Source organism: Setaria italica, chromosome IX, assembly GCF_000263155.2.
Source record: "Setaria italica strain Yugu1 chromosome IX, Setaria_italica_v2.0, whole genome shotgun sequence".
In the NCBI taxonomy this organism is placed as follows: Eukaryota; Viridiplantae; Streptophyta; class Magnoliopsida; order Poales; family Poaceae; genus Setaria; species Setaria italica.
The window spans coordinates 13960806-13975205 of NC_028458.1; positions in this window are offsets into that span (position 1 = coordinate 13960806).

Here is a 14400-nt window from a genome sequence, read left to right on the forward strand (position 1 = left end):
GCGCTATGACGGACGGGGAGTTCGATAGCGATAAAAGCTTGGATCCTTTGTGTAGGATCAACCCCACTCAGTATTTCGGGTATTAAAGGGAACTTTACAAAAACCTTTTCGAAAACGATCCCCTGCATGTGTTAAAAATTAGCTTTTCCGCAAAATAAACCCTAGCCTATCCTTGTTATACTTGTGCATAATCTTGCTTGTATCCCCTCCGTGGATGGGGTTGGACTTGTTGAGTACGTTAGTACTCACCCTTGCTTCATTGCTACAGAGGAAGACCCTGAGTTCGTCGCAGAAGACCTCGAGTAGAGGTTGTGTCCGCACCCGACGCTGCCTGTGGTGTTGCCCTGCCCAAGATGCTGCTGCTGCCGTGTAGTCCCGAGTGCTGTCTTTTGGCAGTCGCTTGGTTAGCCGCCGTTATCTATTTACTGTTTATCGCTGCGTGGCTTTCACGCCCACTCCCTCGGGAGTTGTACGGTAACTGAATTATCTGTCGAATAAATGTGTTATCAGCCTCCTGGGACTGATATTTGTATCACATTTAGTCTCTACTTATGTGGGGACGCTTCAGGTGGTATCAGAGCCGTCGTTGGCTGTAGGACGCGACCTTAGGACCGGATTAGCCCTTTTTGACCAAAACAAAAGAATTACAAAATTTCTTCCTACCTTTGCTCTATTGTAAAACTAATTTGTGCCCCGGATCTTTTCCAGATGGCCGAGGAAGGATGGGTCAACAGCCACTGCCTGGAGGAGCCTGGTTTTCCCAGATTGCTGTTCGCCTGCATGGACCGCCTCGGGATTTACGAGCGTCCGGAGTACACCAGCAGGGAGTACGAGGATCGCGGGACCCCTCGGTGTGAGATGATTATCTACATCGGGCGGAGTAGCCGCTACCCGGACATCCAGCCATGGAATGTGACTGCCACTGGCTTCCGGCACAAGGATACTTATCAAGTGGCAGCCCGGAAGGCCCTCCGTTTCCTGTGCCAGATCTATGAGAGGCACATCGGCCGCACCCCGATGAGGTTTTACCCGCCTGTCAAGAAAAACCGCCCGGTTTGGCTGGCCCGGGTTCGGACCTTGGAAGGACGTGGACAGCGCGAGGATGACCCCACTGTGCTACACATGGCTGCCTACCTTCTCACCTTGGATGAGCTCTACGATGAGCAGGCTGCTAAGTTGAAGCAGCAACTCCGTAGGGCCGAGGACGCAGAAATCATGGTGAGGAGGCTTCAGGTGAAGTTAGCCACTGCCGAAGCTCGAGCCGCGGCCGCTCAAAGCAACGAGGCCATTGCCGTTGAGGCTCTCAAGGAGGCTGAGGATCGGCACTCCAAGGAGCTGAAGGATGCCCACCTCACCATTCGTGCCAGAAGGAGGATGGTGGCCATCGAGGATGACGAGGCCCCGATCCTTGAAGGGATCCCCATTGTCCCAGGGCCCAGCAAACGGAAAAGCCCGGATGCCACCCCGGCACCACCACCCTCGGAAAGGAACTCCGAGGTATCGGATGGAGTGGTTCCCGAGACCCCTCCCACGGGCGGGACTCTGAAGGATGAGGTGCTGGCCCTTCTCATTCCATTAGAAGACCACTCAGTCCAGGGAGAAGACTCGCCCCGCGAGTAGTGTGCCCAGCCAGTATTGCCCAAGGAATGAAGCCGTCATGGTCCGCAGTTAGAGTTGTACCCTCCAGTGGTGTCGTTGTAACCGGTCGTGTAGTGCGTGTTTTGGCCTTACCCCCCAGCAGTGTTGTACCCCCCCCCCCCCGTGGCAAAATAAATAAAATCGTTTGTGTTTGTTGCTTGTTAGTCTGTGTGTTTGTCGACAGGAGGTGGATTCTGTCTCTTCGAAAATACGAAATAATCACTTTAAAGATCACTAAAAATCCAAATCATACTCTCATAAAAAGGTCTCACTCAATCTGTAGATGCCGCCCAAGCGTGCCACCAGGACTTCCCCAAGTCAGGCTCATGCCTCCCCCAGTGCAGAGAGGCAGCCTGAAAGGCAGGAGCCGCCCCCGGCGGTACTCCCTGAGGAGCAGGAAGTGAGCCAGCCAGAAGGAAGGGGAGAGAGCCAAGTGGGAACACAGCAGCCACCGCCCCCACCAGTCATCGATCTGGTTCAAGTGATGAACAACCGGACCCTTCTGCTGGAAGCTCTAGCCAACGCCGTGACTCGCCAGAGGCCCCGCGGGCAGAATATGAATGAGAAGTTGACTGACTTTCTCCGGACCAAGCCACCCAGTTTTGGCGGATCTGTCAACCCTCTGGACGCGGATGACTGGCTGCGCGTCATCCAGAGGAAGCTGGAACCCTTTGGGTGTCAGAGCAGGGACAAAGTTCTCTTGGCTGCCCACCAGCTCACTGGGACTGCCCTAGCCTGGTGGGAGAACTACTGCTCGGCCGCCTAGGATGCCTCCACTATCACCTAGGATGAGTTCATGACGGAATTCCGTCGCTACCACATTCCCGCCGCCACCATGAAGCGCAAGGCGGATGAGTTCCGTGAACTCCGCCAGGGCAACCGCTCGGTGGAGGAGTACACCTTCCAGTTCATGGAGCTGGCCCGTTATGCTCCAGAGGAGGTGGACAAGGATGAGAAGAAGCAGGACATGTTCAAGAAAGGCTTGAATGCAGAGCTAAGGACCCTGCTCACTCCTCAGATCTACCCCGACTTCAACACCTTGATGAACATGGCCATCTTGACTGAAAGGGCCAAGGCAGAAGAGCGGAGGGACAACAAGCGTCGGTTCCTGGAAAATAAGGCACACCAGCAGAACCGATTCCAGAAGCCAAGGGGCTTCGGTCATCCCTTGCCCAGATCCCAAGCTCCCATGCATTATCGGACCCAGTCCCAAGCACCTGGCTCCCATCAGACTGCTGCCCCATTCCGGAGCCAGAACTCCATCAAGGCCCCACAAAGCAGCGCCAGCCAGGTCACCAGTAATGGTAGGGCATGCTTCAACTGCAGAGAGCCAGGGCATTTCATCGCCAACTGCCCCTATGCCAACAAGCCCGCAGCATCAGCCTTGTCCAACTCAGTAGCTGGGCCCAGGACCGCATTGTCAGGAGCCAACCGTGTGCCAGTCCGCAGCAGTGGCAACCCCAGCAACAACAACAGCCAGCAGATGAGGCCGCCCCAGCAGTCATTCGGACGAGCCTGCATCAACCACATCGGCGCGCAGGAAGCTCGCGATGCTCAGGGCGTGGTACTCGGTGAGTTCCTAGTCAGCTCAGTCTTGGCAACAATACTTTTTGATTCTGGAGCATCACATTCCTTCATATCCTCAAGTTTTGTGGAGAAACATCATATACCTACAGTACTACTAAAGTTACCCCTATTAACCCGGACTCCTGGGGCCGACATTCAGTGTCGACTAGGCTGTTCTCGGGTAAGGATCAATTTAAGTGGGGTAGAGTTTCTAGCGGATCTAGTAGTACTTAAGTCTAAGGGGATAGATGTGATCCTTGGAATGGATTGGTTAAGCCTACATGACAGTCATATAGGGTGTGCTGATAAGGTAGTGCACCTGACCAATCAAGATGGTGTGCAAGTGACCTGTCACACTAAGGGAAGTGGTCCAGACCCCATGGTGTTCAGCATGGAGACTAAGATCTTAGGAGAGGTCCCGGTAGTGAGTGAATACCCGGACGTCTTTCCTGAGGAATTACCTGGAATGCCCCCTGACAGAGACATAGAGTTCGTAATTGACCTCGTCCCCGGAACCTCCCCTATAGCCAAGAGACCCTATAGAATGGCAGCCTCAGAGTTAGCCGAGCTGAAGAAACAGTTGGGAGAGTTACAACAGAGTGGCTTTATCAGGCCCAGCTCATCCCCGTGGGGAGCCCCCGTGCTCTTTGTCAAGAAGAAAGATGGGAGTATGAGGATGTGCGTAGATTATCGCGCATTAAATGAGGTCACCATTAAGAACAAGTACCCCCTCCCTAGAATAGATGACTTGTTTGACCAACTAAAGGGAGCCAAGTATTTCTCCAAGATAGATCTGAGATCGGGGTATCATCAGCTCAAGATCAAGGAGAGCGACATCCCGAAGACCGCCTTTGTCACCCGCTATGGTCAATTTGAGTTTACAGTGATGTCCTTTGGATTGACCAATGCACCTGCTTACTTCATGAACCTCATGAACAAGGTGTTTATGGACGAATTAGATAAGTTTGTCGTAGTCTTTATCGACGACATACTTATCTATTCCAAGAGTGTTCAAGAACATGAACACCACTTACGGGTGGTCTTGGAAAAATTGAGAGCCCACCGACTCTATGCTAAATTCAGCAAGTGCGAATTTTGGCTCGAGAAAGTGGCATTCCTTGGTCATATCTTGACCGCGGAAGGAGTAGCAGTTGATCCTGAGAAGGTGGAAGCCGTCTCCAACTGGCAGCAGCCCACTAATGTGAGTGAAATCAGGAGTTTCCTGGGTTTAGCTGGATATTATCGGAGGTTTATTGAGGGATTCTCCAAGATAACCCGGCCCATGACCGAGTTGCTCAGGAAGGACAAGAAGTTCACCTGGACCGAGTCATGTGAGCGGAGTTTCCAGGAGCTGAAGAGAAGGTTGACAACAGCCCCAGTGCTGACCTTGCCGGATATCCAGCGAGACTTCGTCATCTACTGCGATGCATCTCGACAAGGATTAGGCTGTGTCCTCATGCAGGATGGGAAGGTCGTGGCATATGCTTCCCGACAGCTTAAGCCCCATGAGCAGAACTACCCAACCCATGACCTAGAATTTGCAGCTGTAGTGCATGCCCTCAAGATCTGGAGACATTATCTGATTGGGAATAAGTGTGAAATCTACACCGACCATAAGAGCCTAAAGTACATCTTTACCCAACCCGATCTAAACTTAAGACAGAGGAGGTGGCTAGAGCTGGTAAAGGACTACAACCTGGAAATCCATTACCACCCTGGCAAAGCTAATGTGGAAGCTGATGCCCTAAGCAGAAAGTCCTATGGACAGCCCGGACCTGAGAATGCCCGATTACGAGAGGAAATGGCCCAGTTGAATGTGCATATCATTCCCCAGAATGCTAGCCGTAGGCTAAGTGTCCAGCCCACATTGGAGGATAAAATCCGAGAAGCCCAGAGTTCAGACCAAGATTTAGTAAAAATCCGCAAGAAGACCGGAGAAAATAAAGCCCCGGACTTCAGGGTAGATGACAAGGGAACCTTGTGGTATAAGAACAGAATTTGTGTCCCTAAGGATGGAGAATTCCGGCAGACCATCATGGATGAAGCCCATAACTCAGCATACTCCATTCACCCCGGATCCACTAAGATGTACATGGACTTAAAACAGAAATACTGGTGGAACGGGATGAAGGCAGACATAGCTCAGTTTGTCGCCCGGTGCGATACCTGCCAAAGAGTCAAGGCCGAACACCAGAAGCCAGCCGGCTTGCTACAACCCTTGCCTATCCCGGTTTGGAAGTGGGACGAGATTGGCATGGATTTTGTAGTAGGCTTGCCCAGAACCCAGAAGGGAAATGACTCCATATGGGTAATAGTGGACCGACTCACCAAGGTTGCTCACTACCTGCCCGTACGGACCACCTACGGTGGGGAAAAACTGGCTCGACTCTACGTCAACAACATAGTGAAGTTGCATGGTGTGCCCAGCCGGATCGTCTCAGATAGAGGAACTCAGTTCACCTCTAGGTTTTGGAGGAGTTTACACAAAGCCATGGGCACCAAACTGGATTTTAGTTCAGCTTATCACCCCCAGACCGATGGTCAAACCGAACGGGTAAATCAGATCATGGAAGATATGTTAAGAGCGTGTGTCCTCACCTATGGAAAGGATTGGGAACAAAGTCTACCCTATGCAGAATTCTCATACAACAATAGTTACCAAGCCAGTCTAGGCATGTCACCATTTGAGGCCCTTTATGGTAGAAAGTGTCGGACCCCTTTGATGTGGTCAGAAGTCGGAGAGCGTTCCCTGGTCGGACCAGCTTTTATCAAGGAAGCAGAAGACCGTGTAGCAGAAATCCGAGAGAAGCTAAAGGCTGCACAGTCCAGACAGAAGAGCTACTCTGACAGGAGAAGACGGGAATTGTGCTTCAATGAGGGAGATTTTGTCTACCTCAAGGTATCCCCGATTCGGGGTACGCGAAGGTTTCAGGTGCAAGGAAAGCTAGCCCCTCGGTACATTGGACCGTACCAGGTGTTGAAAAGAGTGGGAACCGTGGCATACCGTATCCAACTGCCCGAAGAAATGTCGAATATACACCCGGTATTCCATGTCTCCCAGCTAAGAAAATGCTTGAGAGTACCGGAGGAACAAGTACCGGTGGAAACAATAGACCTACAAAAGGACCTTCGGTATCAAGAAGTACCTGTCAAGATTTTAGACACTGTCACCAGAAGAACAAGGAATACAGCAGTCCGGATCTGCAGAGTACAGTGGAGCAGGCATGGCGAAGAAGAGGCCACGTGGGAACGCGAGGACGCGTTAAAGAAGGAATTTCCCCATCTCTTCAGGACTCAGTCGAATCTCGAGGACGAGATTCAATTTAAGTGGGGTAGGTTTGTAACGCCCGCAAAAATCACTAACTAAAATCACCCGTTAAAAACTGTCTTTAAAACCTTTTTACCGCTGAGCTCCCGGAAATCGGAACCCTTCCCGGCAATTTCGCCGTCCCGGTACCCATGCCGACCCCACCTATCTTTTTTTTATCTGTGCCCGCGAATCTCGCCGCGTGCCGGTGTCAGACGCCGTGCGCGTGCTCCGACCGCGTGCCGCGAGTGCCGCCGGTCTCTCCCTTTTTCTTTCTCTTTTCCTCCCCCTTTTCCCTTTTCTTTTTCCTCCTTCTTCTTTCTTCCTCTTCCTTCTCCTTCTTCCTCCCTCCTTCTCTCTCCTTCTCTTTCTTCTTCCTGGCGCACCGCACGCCTCCCCTGGCGCCATTCCGTTGGACCCCCCTTGGTGCATTTACTCCGGCGCCCCTCCCCTTCCCTGGCGCCATACCGGCGGCCGGCCAGGCCCGCCGCTAGCCTGGGACCCACCACCGGCCGGCCCCGCCGGACGTGCCGGCCCCCCCTTCGGGAGGCGCGCCGCCCGCCGGCCCCTACCCCCTCCACTCCGAACTCCGGCCCGGCCACGGCACCGGTGCCGTGCCGGCCACCGCCGCCCGCTACCCCCCCTCCGAGCCGAGCCCCCACCGCTTGCCGTGCCGCCGCCGCCACCAGCCATTACCGGCCCCTACCCCACCGGCCATCTCCTCCACACACCGCCACAACCACCCTGCCGCCCGTCGCCAAAGCCGCCGCCGCCTCCGTGCCGCCCGTCGCCAAAGCCGCCGCCGCCTCCCTGCCGCCGCCACCGCCCACGGGCGCCGGCGCCCCTACCCCCCCTCCTTCGACGACACCACCGGAGGTGAGGCAAAATGGGGCCTCCACCCCATCCTCCGCCGCCCCGGCCCTCGGCCGCCGCCGGCGCAGCCCCGCCGGCCGGCCGCCGCCGGCCACTTCCCTCCCTCTCTCTTCCTCTGGTTCCTGGAAGAAGAAGGAGCCAAAACTCCAAGAATTCCGATCTAACCCTCAAGTTTCCCCAATCCACACATAAGCCCCTCCACTTCCGAAAGAAATTACAAATAGGTCCCTGGTTTATTAAAAATCAGCCCTAAACCTCCGTTTAAGCCCCTAATCTTTGTTTAACCCGTCATTTCATGCGCCAAACTTCCTCCAATTAATCCCAAAATTCACCACGTCATCCTTCAGAATACTTTCGCCGATCCATATCCAAATTTCCCAAAAATAATCCCTCTACCCATTTTCCGTTCGCATTTCCTGTTCGGAGCTCCCGGTTAAAAACCGTTTTCTCTTTTATTTATTTGTGTGCCTGTTTGTGTGTGCCGTAGATCGCGGATTGCCCGAGGAGGAGCCCGAGGAAGAGTTTGACCGCGAGCCCGAGCCCGAGGACCAGTACCGCGAGCCGGAACTCCCGGAAGGCTTTGAAGACGGCAAGTCCAATCTCACCCTTTTGATGCATACTTAATACCTAGTTTTTCAAACACCTCCTACTGGCCTGTTTTACAAAATGCATATTATTTTATCGCAAGACATGGTTGGATAGCCACCCCTTGATTGTTATGAACATTCCTTGTTGTCCTATGCTTATCTCTAAATATGACTCGCTCTGTTTAGTTGATAACCACCGCTAGAACGCTTAGGAACCTGTTACTCAAATGCAAACATTATTACAATGGTGTATTCGGGAAATTAAGGTGTGTGTGTGTGTCCAAGTAAGAATAATGGCTTTTGGTTCGGGAAAAGAAATGTGCGGACGGGATGGATGGGTGTTCCTTGTGTGGGATGCCCAGTTGTTGTGCTCGTACCTTGGTGGTTGGGCAATGTTGGGAGATATCCATCCGGTCGTAATTAAGGACCGAGTTAATGTGTCATCTTGCCTAATTCCACTATCGTGCAACCACTCGACCGTTGTATGGGCAACGGCTTAGCATAAATCCCACTAGCTGGATGGTTAGTCCTCAGGAGTGCTGGTGAGCAACGGGAACCCACGGAAAAGGATTAAGATCTTGGTGACTTGAGTCCCGGTTACGGTCTCCTGAATGAGCCGTGGACCCCTGGGGTGTTCCGTGAGAACTAGCCAGTCTTAGCTAAGGTGGGTAATGGCTTTGTTAGGATCCGTACCGTCACTAAGGTGATTGCGCTACGGTACCCTACTTGTGGGAAAAGTGTACAACCTCTGCAGAGTTAAAACCTATCCGGGTAGCCGTGTCCACGGAATTGGACGAATTACGGCTTGGTCACATAACTAGTGTTTGGGCAAGGATGTCATGAGTGTGTGGGTGTGTGTGTGTGTGTGGAAATTTCAGAAGAGTCCGGCAGTTGTGCCGTGCGCTATGACGGACGGGGAGTTCGATAGCGATAAAAGCTTGGATCCTTTGTGTAGGATCAACCCCACTCAGTATTTCGGGTATTAAAGGGAACTTTACAAAAACCTTTTCGAAAACGATCCCCTGCATGTGTTAAAAATTAGCTTTTCCGCAAAATAAACCCTAGCCTATCCTTGTTATACTTGTGCATAATCTTGCTTGTATCCCCTCCGTGGATGGGGTTGGACTTGTTGAGTATGTTAGTACTCACCCTTGCTTCATTGCTACAGAGGAAGACCCTGAGTTCGTCGCAGAAGACCTCGAGTAGAGGTTGTGTCCGCACCCGACGCTGCCTGTGGTGTTGCCCTGCCCAAGATGCTGCTGCTGCCGTGTAGTCCCGAGTGCTGTCTTTTGGCAGTCGCTTGGTTAGCCGCTGTTATCTATTTACTGTTTATCGCTGCGTGGCTTTCACGCCCACTCCCTCGGGAGTTGTACGGTAACTGAATTATCTGTCGAATAAATGTGTTATCAGCCTCCTGGGACTGATATTTGTATCACATTTAGTCTCTACTTATGTGGGGACGCTTCACCTTTGTTTCCTTTTCATCCAACGCCTTGCGCTGTCATCAGTGCTCTGGGTAGATCAGCTAGCTGCGATGAGCTCCCCCGCCCGTGAACCGGCGGGCGAACCTGGCCCTCCCCCGGTGGTGACCACAGCTCACGTAAATTTTCACAAAAGTAATTGCAAATAGACTCTCTTTGGTGGCAGGAAAGGTGATTAAACCTTCACGATTTGCTTTTATGTCAGGAAGGTATGTAACGGAGGGAGTGGTAACTTTGCATGAGACCTTGCACGAAATTCAAAGAAAGAAGTTGAATGGGGTAGTCCTAAAACTTGACTTTAAAAAAGCTTACGATAAGGTCAATTGGTCTTTTCTACAGCAAACTTTAAAAATGAAAGGTTTCTCACCTAAATGGTGTAGGTGGATTGAAAGTATTGTCTCAGGGGAAGTGTGGGAGTCCAAGTTAACGATAGTGTTGGGCATTTCTTCCAAACAAAGAAGGGTCTGAGGCAGGGTGACCCGTTGTCTCCTTTGCTTTTTAATCTTATCTTGTAGCTGATATGCTTGCAACTTTGATCTCTAGAGATAGCGGCCAATTCAGAGGCCTCGTGCCACATCTAGTAGATGAAGGTTTATCAATTCTCCAATACGCTGATGATACAATTCTCTTTATGGAGAATAATCTAGAGGAGGCAAAGAAACTTAAAAATTAGTACTACGTGCTTTTGAGAAACTTGCTAGCCTCAAAATTAATTTCCATAAAAGCAAGCATTTTTCCTTTGGTGAAGCAAAAGAAAAGGCGAAAGATTTCATGCAATTGTTTGGCTGTAAAGAATGAGAACTACCTTTCAAATACTTAGGGAGGTAGTGGGAGGTAGTGGAGGAAAGAATCCAGAAAAAGCTTAGCAGCTGGAAGGGAAAATTACTATCAGTAGGAGGAAGACTCGTGCTGATTAACTCAGTGATGTCTAGTTTGATAATGTTTATGCTTTCTTTCTTCAGAATACCTAAAGGTGTCCTGAAGAGGCTGGACTATTATAGGTCCAAATTCTTTTGGCAAAGTGATGAACACACAAAAAAAGTACAGGTTGGCAAAATGGTGTATGCTGTGTAAACCAAAGAGTATGGGAGGTTTAGGAATTTTAAACCTAGATGTCCAAAACCAATGCTTGTTAAGTAAATGGTTGTTCAAACTGCGGAATGAGGATGACATGTGGCAAGAGATTATAAAAAGAAAATATCTTAAGAGCAAGCCTCTATCCCAGGTAGTGAAGAAGCCTGGAGACTCACACTTTTGGTCAGGCCTTATGGAGGTCAAAGATCAATTCCTATCCAGAGGGAGTTTCCTCATTCAAAGTGGAAACCAAACTAGATTTTGGGAAGATCTTTGATAGAAAATGAGACGCTGAGATGTAGATATCCCTCTCTATACAACATTGCTAGAAATAAAAATGCAACGGTGGCTTATGTACTAGGATCAGTCCCTTTAAACATCTCTTTCAGGAGAGTTCTGGTAGGTGATAAACTGAGGCTCTGGTTACAATTAGTAGACAGGTTAATTTATATTTCTCTATGGTGAGAGGGATGTTTTCTCCTGGAACTTGAATAAAAGTAAAAGATTCACAGCAAACTCTATGTATAATGATATGATGAAAGATGCGGGGTCCTTAAGGATGGCACAACTTGGAAGATAAAGGTACCATTAAAGACTAAGGATAATCTTGCTAAGAGGAACTGGAAGGGTAGCACCAAATGCTGCTTATGTAGCTTTGACGAGACTATCCAGCATTTGTTTTTGATTGCCATATGGCAAGACTCTTATGGAATATCATTTTTATTTCTTTCAGTTTACAACCACCTGCAAGTGTCACAAATATGTTTGGGTCTTGGCTTAGAAGCTTTCCTCGAAAGCATAGAAGTCGAATTCTCATTGGTGCAGCAGCTTGCTATTGGGCCATTTGGTTGAGTCGAAATGACTTGGTTTTCAAGAGAACCAATCCTAACAATTCCTTGCAGGTACTCTTTAGATCGACATATTGGATCGGAGTATGGTCATAGATGTCTAAAGAGGAAGAGGGAAAGATTTTGAAGGTGGGATGTCAACAGCTAGAAGTGACTGCTTTAGAACTCTTCACCAAGTTTGGGTGGAGATGCAGGATCAGAATTGAAGCATAGAAGCTTGTCCAGGGTCTATCCTATGTTGTTTGAAGGTCCTATTTGGTTCCTTTAGTTCATAGACTAAAGTTTAGTCCATGGACTAAAATCTATTTGGTTTCATGGACTAAAATAGACTAAAGTCCATAAATACTATTGAACAAAGATACTTTTACCCCTGAGGAGGTACCCCTCTTCTCACGTGAACAAACAACCACACCTACTCCCCGTGCTCTCCATCCTCCCTACCTTCTTCTCTCCCCGAAGCACCAGAGCACGCGCCTACCCCAAGCACGGCGGCCGCCCATCAGCTCCGACTGCCTAGTTCCACTCGGGGCTTGAGTTGCGGGGCGGGGTGGGGCTCCAGGAGGCGGCGGGGGAGCTTGCTCACGGTGGGGTGGGAGCAGCGGCGGGGGAGCCTGCTCGCGGCGGGGGTGGTGGAGGAGCCTGCTCGCGGCGGGCGGGACGGCGGCGGGGCCAGGCGGAAGGGTGGCGGTAGGGACCAGGAGGGAGGGAGGCCGGTGGCGGGTGGAAGGGCGATGCGGGGCCGAGCGGAAGGGAGCCGGGTGGGTTAGAGAGGGAAATAAATGAGGGGTATGGGTGTCCCCAACACCTTTTAGTCCATTTTAGTCCAGTTTGGTGGACTAAAGGACTTTAGTCCACTTTTAGTCCAAGTGTTTGGCTGTTTAGTCCAACTAAAGTGCAGATTTTAGTTCAAAATGGTTTAGTTCATGGGAACCAAACAGGATCTAAGTTTGTTGCTAAGTTTCTATTCTGGCTGCTGAGAGTTTTTTCTGTTGCCTTGTGGCACCTTTATGGTATATGACCTACGTTTGAACTTTGTAATCTGTGGCTGGAGACACTCATTCGTGAGTGTTGAGGCCGGTTTCCTATATCTAAAAATTAGTGTTCTGGGTTAGTACTTGGGCAGTAGGATTGCAAGAGAATAAAAAACGAGCGCACGACATGAAAAAAGCGGAGGCGGGCGGCGAGAGGACGGTGCCGCAGCGGGGCCAGCACGGACACAGGCAAAAGCGGGGGTGAACGGTGTCCTTTTCCTACCCCGCTTTTCTAGCTCTGTTTTGGTGGCTTTACGGCAACGCCTCCACCGTGCCAACATTTCTCGCTGTCGTTCTACGGCACCTGCGTTTCTTGCTTTGGTCCACCTCGCCAGCTCCTGGCAGCAACAGTCACATTTTTTTTATTTTACAGGTAAATTCACTTGTTTTAGAGCCAGAACCAGAAATGACCAGGCAAATTGTGCACAGAGCGGATTAGTTCGTCAAACGAGTTTGTTTGGAGTGTGCGAATTGGAAATAGGAGTTCCCATGGTCAGGGTTCATTTTTCACGGGGGCATGCTCATCTACGGGAATGTTATGCGCCATCGCACTGTAGGTGCGGCATGCAGTGTTCTTCTTCTTCCTCCTTCTGTCACTGCCACCGGAGGTCCGGGGTTGTTGAGGTAGAGTTGTCCTCCCATGATTAGAAGAAGGTCTAGAGGGTGGTGGTGGACCAGCGGTGGTAGCGAGTTGTGGATGAGTCTTGACTTGTTTTATTTTTTTACTGTTATTTGCGTACTCATCTCCTATCTTTTGAACAGGTACATAAACTCGACCAGGTATGGTTCTATAAAGCGAAAACTATTCAATTTTCTTAAAAAATAATAGATGTCACTTCCGACCATCACCACCATCTCCTCGTTGGCTACCAACAACGACTGGGCGACATAAGGTAGAGGCGTGACCACGTTGCTGCAGCCCATAAGCTGAGAAACCAAAGGATGCTGAGAGGTACAATACATACTGTAGTCACAGATACGTATGTAATTTGTTGGCTCTGGACTCAATGGCTATGCATATGTTTCGTGCATGTGTATAGATGTACAGCTTTGTGTTTTGTTTATCGAGCCTTCACGAGATGAACGCTCTGCACGAGAGGCCGCGTCTCTACCACCTCTTCTTCAAACGCTCTGCACGAGAGGCCGCGTCTCTACCACCTCTTCTTCAGTGCAGGTCGAAGCTCGAGACCAACTTGTCCAGATCGGGCCCGGGGGTTGGAGGTGTGAGGGTGGTGGAGGAGGGGGATTGAACAGTGTACAAGAAGAAAAGGTTTATGTATTGAAAAAAGAAAAAGGTTTCACCTAGGCTTTTATGCCAAAGATGAGGATACGCTTACAAGGATGAAAAGGCACAACGAATTAAGAGATATGGTCTCAAAAATCTCCTCTACTCTATGTGCTCCTTGGCTGCATGCTATGCAATTTGGAGCGGTGATGGAGCCTCATTTTGAAAGATCCTCCTGCTCCATTTTCTTCTAAAGCTTCCATGTGATGCAGACGCAAACCCTGTTGAACACTCATTGCTAATCCTTTGGAAATTTGAATTGCCTTCGCTATGCTTCCTACTAGAGGATGATAATATTTTCAAGGGATCCTTAATTTGCATGCTGACCACCAGTTAAGCCGATCTTTACCTCATATTAAAGAGTCATGAATTTCTTCCATCCGTCAAAGAAATCTTACAAAAACACCTTCACCTTTTCATTAATCAACTCGCAATCCTAAGTTAATACTTCATCCCCTTTCTTCCTCAGCCACATTGTTGCCTTCACTCCCCGTCCGCCACCACAACACGCCTGCCTCCTCTCTCCCCGTCCACCACCTGGGCCACTCATTTTTGTAATGACATGCTACAAGCCCATCATGCAAATTAGACCCATCACGCAAGCCCAACCAAATAAACAGTCTCATTGTTCCAATCCGTACGGTAGTTTTATTTGTTGTTCTTTAGCGACAGTGGCAGAACAAGAAAAAGAACTAGAGAAGTTAGGACGA